The sequence below is a fragment of the Chinchilla lanigera genome, unplaced genomic scaffold (assembly GCF_000276665.1).
Source record: "Chinchilla lanigera isolate Chin_1 unplaced genomic scaffold, ChiLan1.0 scaffold00184, whole genome shotgun sequence".
NCBI lineage: Eukaryota > Metazoa > Chordata > Mammalia > Rodentia > Chinchillidae > Chinchilla > Chinchilla lanigera.
The window spans coordinates 460,970-471,437 of NW_004955585.1; positions in this window are offsets into that span (position 1 = coordinate 460,970).

Here is a 10,468-nt window from a genome sequence, read left to right on the forward strand (position 1 = left end):
GATGTTGCTACTGACAAGAAAGTGTCCAGAAAATGATCATTTCTTTCAACTTTTGCATACTGAATTAAGTAAAGGTGTGTAATCCTAAACAAGTTAAAGAACTTCAAATATTCATCTCGAAAATGGTGACTTCAGCATCAGAATTTTGTGAAAATTAAACAAGGTCATATATACAAAAAAAGAAGACCAAGGACACTCAAGATATCTCATTTATATGTGTCTTCATTTTACAGTTGTAAGAATCAATATTCAGAAGAAAAAGTGCTCATCAGTTGCCATGTTAACCTTGTATTCTCTACAATATGGTCAAATCTAGGTAATAAAGTAATATATTTAGAATAATAACAAATATATTTTAAATTTCTGATATAATGGTAAGTACCAAATATTAGTAATAGGCAATCATTTGCAAAATAGTTAATTATTTGAATTTGTTCTGACTGTCTTTTCCTGGACAACTTTGAAAAGTTGAACTACACATTTCCTGCTCAAAAAGGAACAGATACACAAAACTCAAAACAAGAGAAAGTTCTTGATAAGACCATAACAGGGGAACTTCACAGGTTGCAAAATATCCTTTCCAGGGGCTGGGGATTTAGCTCAGTGGCACAGCGCTTGCCTGGCAAGTGTGAGGTTGTGAGTTCTATTCCCGGTACCAGAAAAAACAAACAAACAAAAAACAAAAATATCCTTTCCAGAAAAGTGAAATACCTGGTTCTTTTTCTGTGGGACCTAACACAGAAGGCTGATGACAAATGGGAATCAGTTGTGACTGTAAAATGAGGAATTTGGGCCGGTTGATCTCTGAGGGTAATTTACCCTTTTGACCTCCCCGCTCTGTCTGCAACTGCCTGGAAGCAAGGCAACACTGTAGTCTGCCTTTTCACACCCCGGATGAGGATCTGGACTACTGCTTGGTCTTCAGGGAAAACTTGCTCTCATGGACTTGGGGGAGGAAAGCACCCCGTGCCTCCTTTAACATGTGTCTCTCGAGGGAACAACAGAGGCTCTGAGCTAATTGAAGCCTGCTGCCTCTTACACATAGACCAAACTGCTGCTCTTTGGGCCAGCGGTGGTTGCTACTTGGGCTCTTGGCACTGCCAAAATATTTTGGGGCCATAAAAGCCTGCTAGGCCATGGCTGAGTGCCACGGTAAGAGAGGAAAAAAATAAACCAATGAAAGGAATTTCTCTTTCTCCCTCAGAACTCCAAACTAAAAACAAAGCCCAATGACACTATAACTGCTACAGCTACAAACAAGCATGGGGGGAAACACCCACAATCATGTGTGCATAAACGCACATACTCATGAACCCACTTGTAGGGCATTTGTGAATATGGCACGAATTAATGCATGCCAAGCACTTTGAATATTGTGTGGCACCAATCTAATGCTATGTAATCATTATTATTACTTGCTTTAAGAAAAGCAAGTAATCATTAATCAATATGTCGATAATGGATCACTCGAATGAACTAAATGCCCCCATTTACTGAAGATACTTGCCTCTCAGTCAGATCTTATCAAGAATTGGTCAAACTGTAAGAGGATGCAGCTTTGCATATACAAATTAATACCCAAAGCTGGGTGTAGTGGTGCGCACATGTAATTCCAGCACTCGGGAGGCTGAAGCAGGAGGATTCTTGAGAGTTTGAGACTGGCCTGGGCTACAAAGAGAGCTCAAGCTCAGCCTGAACTGTATAGCGAGACACTGTCTCAAAAAGACCAAAAAAAAAAAGTCAAATTAACACCTGAAAAGAAATGAAGAATGGGAGCGATTAAAATGATGCTACCCAGCCACAGAAAATGGAGGGAATGGTTTATAACGATAGTACACTAAGCAAAATGTGGGACAAAAGCAGGGAGCTGCTGAATAAAATCACACAAAGGCCAGAAAACCCTTCAGAATGTGCCTGCTTCCCCTCACCCCGTCTTGAATGCAAGGAGTCTTATAAACTGCCAGGTTTACAAGTGCAAAGTGGAAATATTCCCAAGCTTCTAGAAACCAAAAGCTGAGCTTCTTTTTCTGCCTACTTACTTTCTTCTGGAGGTCGCGACAATCTTGCTTTCCTTCAGGCTCTCCATGTTTATTTAACACAACTTAGAACCTCTTTGCTTGACATGTGGGCTCAGGGGAGGCTGTCTGGACTAGTGATTTGTGGATGGCTTTATCCACGAGGGTGCTTCTCAGTCACAAGCCTAATTCATCATCCTGCTCAATTTTCTCTTGAAGTTATGATGTTTGAGACACATTTAGAATCTTGGAATGTGAGAGCGGGAAGGAGCCTCAAAGATCAACCTGCCCAACCTCCTCATTTTACGCTCACAAGTGATAACTGCGTTCCTGTTTGTCACCAGCCTTGCTTCTGGCATGACGGGGCTGCAAAGACGGGGGAAATGGGGAATGTTTCTTTTCCCCACCTTCTCTGAAAGGCCAAAGTCATGGCCACCCCATCCCCAGCCAGCCTGACACACAAACAATAGTTTGCACTATTTCCATTCTGCTGTGGTGTGAAGCAGGGTACAAAGCAGCAGCCTTTTGTTGCTGAGGGAAGAACAAAGCTCCTGCCTCCCAGCAGTAGAGAGATTTATAAGAGCTCAAGGAAGGTCAAAAGGGTAAATTACCCTGCCGCTTGTAGGTAATCAGCATCTTGCTAGCGTACTACAGGATGAGGCTGATTACATGGAAGGCAAAGGTGAAGAAACAGGGGCATAAATAACCACAGAAAATAAAGCTTGAACGATTTATGGTCCTCATCTTTTCTTTGGTCGTTACACATCACTCTGCTAAATCTTTTTTGTAAAGAGAATTTAGGAAGAACAAGTCTTCAAGATTCTTCTCCAGTTTGTCTAATAGGAAGCTTTTTTTATTGTGTGGGATTTTCTTTAGCTTTAAAAGTCAAAAAAGAATATGATCATAGATTGGAAAAAATCCCCCAGAATGGGGAACCATAATTATTGAGGTATCATTTCTGTCTGGAAGAATTAGGGAAAGCTTTGGAGAAGAGGTGTAACTTTCTTTTCCAGCTCTCCTGTGTCATTCTTTGTTTCCTTTTATAGATGAGTTGAGAGATTACATTGAGGCTAAACTGAAATAAGTCTCCCTTCCTACCTTCCTCCCTCCCTCCTCTCCTCCCTCCCTACCTCCCCTTCTCTCTGTCTTTCTCTTTCTCCCTCTCTCTCTCTCTCACACACACACATACATCTGTGCATACAAATCACAAGTGATGTCACATCATCACATCCTGGGAAGTTTCTGTCTTAGTGTGTTAGTTAATTGCACTTTAGCACTCACCACATTGTCCTGGAAGGGCTCCCAGGAGATACTAAGCTCCATGAGAGCAGATACCTTGTCTAATCTACCACTGAATGCCCCAAATCAAGCATAATGCCCAGCAGAGAAGAGGTACCCAATAAGTAACAGTTGAATGAGTATGTGGAAGACTATGGAAGCAGTTTCTTAGAGCTCTGGGTGCATGTGGTTCTAAAGCAAACTGAGATGGACATACTCCTAGGCAGACTTTCCTGCACCTCCCTGACCTTTATGAGAGTCACTCTCTTTCTGCCTTATTCATGCCGGGTTCCACGGCTTAGCAAGGTGTAGTGCTCGAGTACTGGTTTAATGCCACAGTAAATACTTCACAGAAACCATTTAATAAGATGATGATAATAGACCTAGAAGATTTAGGACTGCCTCTTTCTACATACAAGCCGTTTTAAGTAACAAAGTTAACAAGCAATTGTACCTCCTAAGTAAATTATAAATCTCTACATAAATGCTGTGTGCAAGATATTATACTTATATTCCTCTTAAAAGTAATCCATTTGACAAAAACATTCTTATGATACTGGTTTTCTCATGGAGTTACCAAGTACATGACTGGACTGAAAAGTGGCTCTCAGCTAATGGTCATGGTACGTAGAGACTATTTGCACATTTACCAGTTAGGGCATTTGTAGATGTTTCTTTTGACAGTAGAATCATTTTAGAAGAAGTGTATTCATCTATAAAATCTTCAGCTCATGAGAAGGGATGATATCTACATTTCTCATGGAATTCTACACAAATGGCAGAATGCACTTGGTAAATACTTTTTGTGATAAGCTTTTGTTGATTATTCAAAATTTTAGTAAATGTATTTATACATCCCATATGATAACAACACTCAAATTCTAAAAGGATCTAGAATTGAAACGAGTCATGTGCATGTACCAATTCCCTACAGTGAATGTAATCATTATGTTCTGAAATATATACTAATAAAAGAAAACAATTAAAAAAAGATTCTAAAAGAACACGACTCTTCCCTTTTTATCTTGTTGCAGAGATAATAATAGGTTCGGCAAATGCTTACCTCCCTTTCTCATTTGGACTCTCGTACCCTACTGTCAGCTGTTCCAGCTCCTGTTCTAACTTTGAAATTATTCTTCTGACTTCTGCTTTCTTCCCACCCTAGTTCATTATCCAAAGCACCCAATGATTTTTGTAAATACAGATTCCATCATGTTACTTCCCCTCTCAAAGCTACATTGCCTTCAGGATCCTTACTTTGGCACTGAAGCCCTTCATAACTCGCCTGCAGCCAACCGTATCTTTCTCATCCTTGCCTTCTTCCCTTTAGATTCTAGGCTGGAGTTGTATCAGATGTCTCAACACAACCAAAGCATGCCACTTGCACAGGCCTTTTCTTTTGCATCTACTCTTTTCTTATCCAACTTTTACAGTTCTAGTCATTCTTCCAGTTCTAGCTCTCGTGCAAATGTTGCTTGGTCTTCCACCCAGTCTGACACTAGGCTGCCTCTTTCATGGCCTTTACAGCTGTGCATTAGCATTCCTTTTACACATGACTTTATGCACGACCTGATTGTGAACTTCTTAAGGACTGGAGCTGTAGTTTTGCATAGTGTTCAATAAATGTTTGTTACATGAATGAAGGAGTTAATTATTTCCTTCTGCTATGGATGTTAGTCAGCATTCAAAGTAGTCCTTTTCAAATTTTATTTACACTCTTAGGTTCTTATACTAGGGAGACAATACAGTGTTTGCACATGTGGGCCTGATTTATTTCACTTATGAGTATGGTCTCTAGTTGTGATCATTTACCTATAAAATCCTAGAGTTTATCTTTCTTTATAGCTGAGTAATACTCCATCATATAAAAATACCACGTCTTTTTTATTCACTCCTCAGTTGATGGGCACTGGGTTGTTTCCAAGATTTTACTATTACAAATTGTGCTGCTATGAACATGGGTGCACATATATCACTGTGGTATGATGTTCTTAATTCTTCTGGGAAAATGCCCAGAAGGGAAATAGCTGAGTTAAATAGGAACTCTAATCATAATTTTTTGAGGACTCTCTAGACTGATTTCCAAAGTGGTTGCACCAGTCTACACTCCCACCAGCAGTGAATAAGGGTTCATTTTCCCCCACAGCCCCTCCAGAATTTGTTGCTGGTTGATTTCTTGATGGTAGCCATTCTTACTGGGGTGAGATGGAATCTCAGTATTTTTTTTTAATTTGCATCTCTCAAATGACCAGTTATGAACATTTTTTCATGTATTTATTTGCCATTTGTACTCCTTCATCTGAGAAGTGCGTCTTCAACTCAGATGCCCATTTTTGGATATTGTGATAGGGGGAAAAAACTGCTCAATAGGGAAGAACAACTGGGATGAGGAAAAGCAGAAAAGAAAGAAAGAAGGAAAGGAAAAATGTATATATGTATACACAAGATAGCTAAGACAATTGTACTACTAATTTCTATTGGATTATTGAAAGGAACAGTTAATGTTTAACTGATCAGTCTTGCATACCTATATCGGTAATGTGAGCAACTACCTTGAAGATAACAATAAGTAATACAGCAACCACTGTTGATTTTTTATCATCTTGAAATTCTGTATCATTTTTATACTTTTTGTGGTTTTTTTTGGTTTTTCTCCGGTACCAGGAACCAAACTCAAGACCTTGCGCTTGCCAGGCAGGCCCTTTGCCGCTGAGCTAAATCCCCAGCCTTGTTATTTTGCTTTTGTCTTTGTTTTTGTTGTTTTGTTTTTGTTCTGCCCTCTTTAAAAGAAAACAATAGTCCTTTTACATTTAGGAAGCTCTCTATTTCCATGTAGTCTAATGAGGCATCATAAGTTTACCACTGGTCTAGGAAAAAACAGTGTAATAAGTGAGAAAGTATTTTAAGTAGACATGTGTGAGCATTAGCTTAAACCTTTTAAAGACAGATGTTACACTCCAGAAAACATTATGAATGAGCATGTTTTTTAAAAAAATGTTTGTTGCATAGTAGCTAGGACTGAAAATTTGTTTTCTTTATCCCTGGGGACAATAAGATGATAACCTATGCTTCAGTATCCCCCCTTGCTAGTGTTTACGATAGGAAAAAGCTAACCAAATTATTTTATATAGACTTCTATGTGGTGTCCTGTGTGGTGAAAGTGAAATGAAAGATATTTTCATATTAATTGTCCTTGTCATAATTTTATGAGATTTCCAAGTATCTTGCAGGAGCATGGTTTAAACACTAAAACTGCTAGATGCTTTTGTGATTCATAAGCATGATTATTAGGCATTTACATCATCATGTGAGATGCGTAGTCCTCTAACTTTATTATAGCACTGGCATATTACCCATCTGACATGAAAAAAACAATCCTGAATTGCTGGTCGCAGGTAAAAGATCTTTACTCAATTTACACAACTGAAAGTTTCTTTATCCAAAATTTAATCCACAAGTTTACTTTAGGGTAATTAGAAGTAGCACAATTTTAAAAATAAGCTGTAGAATCATGCATTTTTAAATTACATGTGGTCTTAAGACCAATTTTGTCCAATGCAGATGACCGATTCAAGGAGACTTGGGCATTATTGCTACTTATAAGAAAAATAGTCTTTGGTAATATCACACATATTATGTTTTAAACAATCCACCCAGCATTTAAAAATCTCTCAGCTCTAAAGATAACCAAAATTAAATGCGAAAAACTCTTAATTTGTCTATTTAAGAATTAAGCCATAAACCTGTGTAATTATTTACCAAATCAGCTTCGAAAGATTAGTTCCATTGTCATTACTTGGTTCCACTGTTCGCAGCAATCATGAGTGGAATTCAGGGTTATCAGGGTTAGTAGGAAGAAAAGGAAACCTAATGCTAGAAGTTTTGTAAGTCGTAAGCTCTCTCTCTCTGTACTTCAGTCCCAGAGCTGGAAGGGAAAGGCTTGTGCTGCTAGAATCTACTCTTGCCTGCTTGAGGGAGCAATGCAGCCAGAAGTGGAGGAGAGCTCCCCTCCTCCACCCTCAGGGCTTCTGTACTACTTTATGCTATTGGAATTTGGTCAGGCAAAGAAATCAACAGGTGTGATGCTGAGTGCTTTTATTGTGGTGCTGAGCGCTTTTATTTTTTAAAACATAGTGGACATACATCCTAGGTATTGAAACGAACATACAATCTGAGCGTTCTAAGTCACATCAGTGCTTAAATAACTATTTAATAACTGATGTCTTTTTTGGGTCCGGAAGACCCAATACATCAATCAAAGGCAAACTTTTCCCTACAACTTGTTCACTTGCATTCTAAATAAGACCTATTGTTTGTGGGTGAGGTATAAATAGCAGATTCATATGAGGTCAATGGTCTCAGGGTTCTCAACGTTCCAGGCTTCAAGAGCAGTGCCAAGGTTTGACTATGAGCTCTCTGTATGTGCCTGACAAATGTTGATTAGAAGTCTGTACGTGGGGTCTGGGAAGATTTTGGTTGTACAGCGCTGGCATGATAAGATCTTCATAATTTACTATTGAAGGAGTTTTGCTGTGAATAACAAGAAAACTTACCCAGGTGCCATTTAATAGAAATCAATTTTTGGAAACAATTTTATTTATAATTGTGCAACAGGATGTAATAGAAATATTCTGATCCTGGGAGCTAGGATTTCATCGTTTCCACCCCTGCTGTAACTTACTGTGTCAACTTTTCCAAGTTCTGTTCACCTCAGAATGCTTCTGTTTTTGATGGTCTTCAGTGGAGGAAATTCTACTTTCTTTTTGGGCAGTTCCAGTGAGGGAAATCTGGCCTCACTGACGGTCATTCTTGTGGCCACAGCTTAGGTCAAACAGGTATAAGTGGAGAGTTTCTAAAAGTACATAATTTCTGTCCTACAAAGCACACTCAGGTCATTTTTTTAACCTGCCCTAAAAAACTAAATTTCTCTTCTCACATTGCAAAATCATCGGACTCTCTGCGCCAGTGATACACTATGGAGATAACAGCAGGCCATGCACAAAGCAGAGGCATGCCGTTCCCAGCACTGCCACAGATTCAGCCCTGGAGGCATTTTATTTTTCTTGAACACACATCTGAAGGTGCTAAAACGTTGGTGAAGGTCTAAATAAAAAGTACTTAAAAGGAGAAGTACCCGCGCTTTCATTTTGTTCAAGATTGCACGTGAACGGACAAGGTGCTAAAACTCAGATTGTCAGAGAAACAATGGGCTGTAGGATGCTCATAAAATAGGGGTCATACCTAGAAGCATCTGCCTTAGTCAAGGGGAATTTGTGGCAACCTCACCTCATGGGGTCATGGCGTCAGAAAACCATGGTAGGTTACAAGTTGTAAACTGAAAATGCGAGGTCTGTTGTTTAGAAGTCATTCATAATTTCATGAGGCTTCAGAGCAGCGGAGCACCGTAGGAAGTGCAGGACACTTGCCAACTTGAGGCCCTGTGTGGCTGGCCCCACATGTATCTAAGACCTGGGTGGTCTCTGTAAATCCCATGTAAGCCTAAATTTCCTCACCATGTGGTCTCAGGTAATCCCTCTCAGGACCCAAGAACTGATGACAAATGCTATGCTGTTTTTCTTTCTTGTTTTCTTCGTACGTTTGTAGCACAAGATTTTCACATCCTTCTTAGGGAGCAGGTACATGTACCTAGCATATCTTACTTTCTTTTATTCTGCTTCCCCTCCTTATTTAATTCCCTCCCTCTGTTTCAAGATCCCCTTCCGACCCAATTCCCTTTTCTTCTTTATTTTTCAGCACAGTGATTACAATTACCACAGAAAAAGGACCAAGATTCCAAAGGGAGGAGAGAACGGGGGCTGTAAGAGGATTTGGGATGTGTCACACACATGTACTGATCACCCATGGTGGATAGAATCATTATGTGTTGCAAAAATTCTGGTTATTTTTTTACCCACTGTACCTTGTGCCTCTTCCTAGAGAGTACGGTATCGTGGGGGCTGGGGATTTAGCTCAGCGGCAAAGCGCCTGCCTGGCAAGCGCAAGGTCGTGAGTTCGGTTCCCAGTACCGGAGAAAAGCCAAAAAAATAAAAAAATAAAAAAATAAAAAAAAGAGAGTACGGTATCGTTATGCTAAGAATCTGTTCATGATGAAAGATGGATGTGTTAGTAAATATAGCTCCTAAAAAATCAAGTTGGACTCTCAGCTTGTGGACATGCTGTGGTTTGGCATGGGAGGAGGGCCTCTTGGCTTCTTCTGTTCTTCACTTCCCTAATCACAAGGACGCATCTACTTAATTTTGAATCACCGTCCCAGCTTCCTGGACCAAAGTCTCCTCTCTGTCCAGATAATCAGCCCCCTGTTTCTGCCAGGTGACACATTGCTTCTCTGTTAATCCAGGGAGATCTCGTGAAGGAGGGGGTAGGATAGGAGTTGAGATGCAGGCAGAGTTGGGCTCAAAGGGCACCTTTGCCACTTTTTGTTATATGTAACAAATCTGTCGTATGTTTTAAACTCTTAACTCATTCATCCAAATAAACACCCTGTAAGGGAAAGGCGATCATTGTGCTTTTGTTCAAGTGAGGAAACTGAGGCCCCAAGAAGTTAAGTGAATTGCCAGGGTCGCAGAGCTGGTGAGTGGCACAGCTGGCCTTCACTCGTTGGCACACTGGTTCCGCAGTGCCTTCTTGTCAACACTTACCTGTGCTGAATCGAATTGCTGACCTACCTGGCCTCTCCCCATAGTCGCAGGTGACAGGAGCTGGTACTCAAAATGCATCAAGCTCGGTTTCCTCATGAACACATCGATATAACAATTTCCAGTGGTCACTACAAGGGTTAGCATTAAAAATGCAGGTGAAGCACTCAATAAGGCCTCACACAAGTATTAGTACTTCTGTAATCTTTGTTTTCCTTGAAAAGTCTTCCATGATTTATAAAATCAAGTGCAAATTTCTTCTTGTGGTTTTCACAAGTATCGGAAAGTAAATTAAACCCATCACACCGTTCTCTTCCCTGGTCCCTGTGCGCCCATTCCTGTCTTTATGTTTTTCAAGCTTTCTGATTTCCCAACCTGTTCCTCAATTCAAGGCTCTTTTTGTGTCCTGCCTGCTCTTAAGCAGCGTTCTCAGATAATACCAGTCTAGTCCTTATTGATCTTTTTCTTTTCTGATCCTGACCTCCTGTATCCCTTTCAAGGATAAGTAGCTCATCTGCC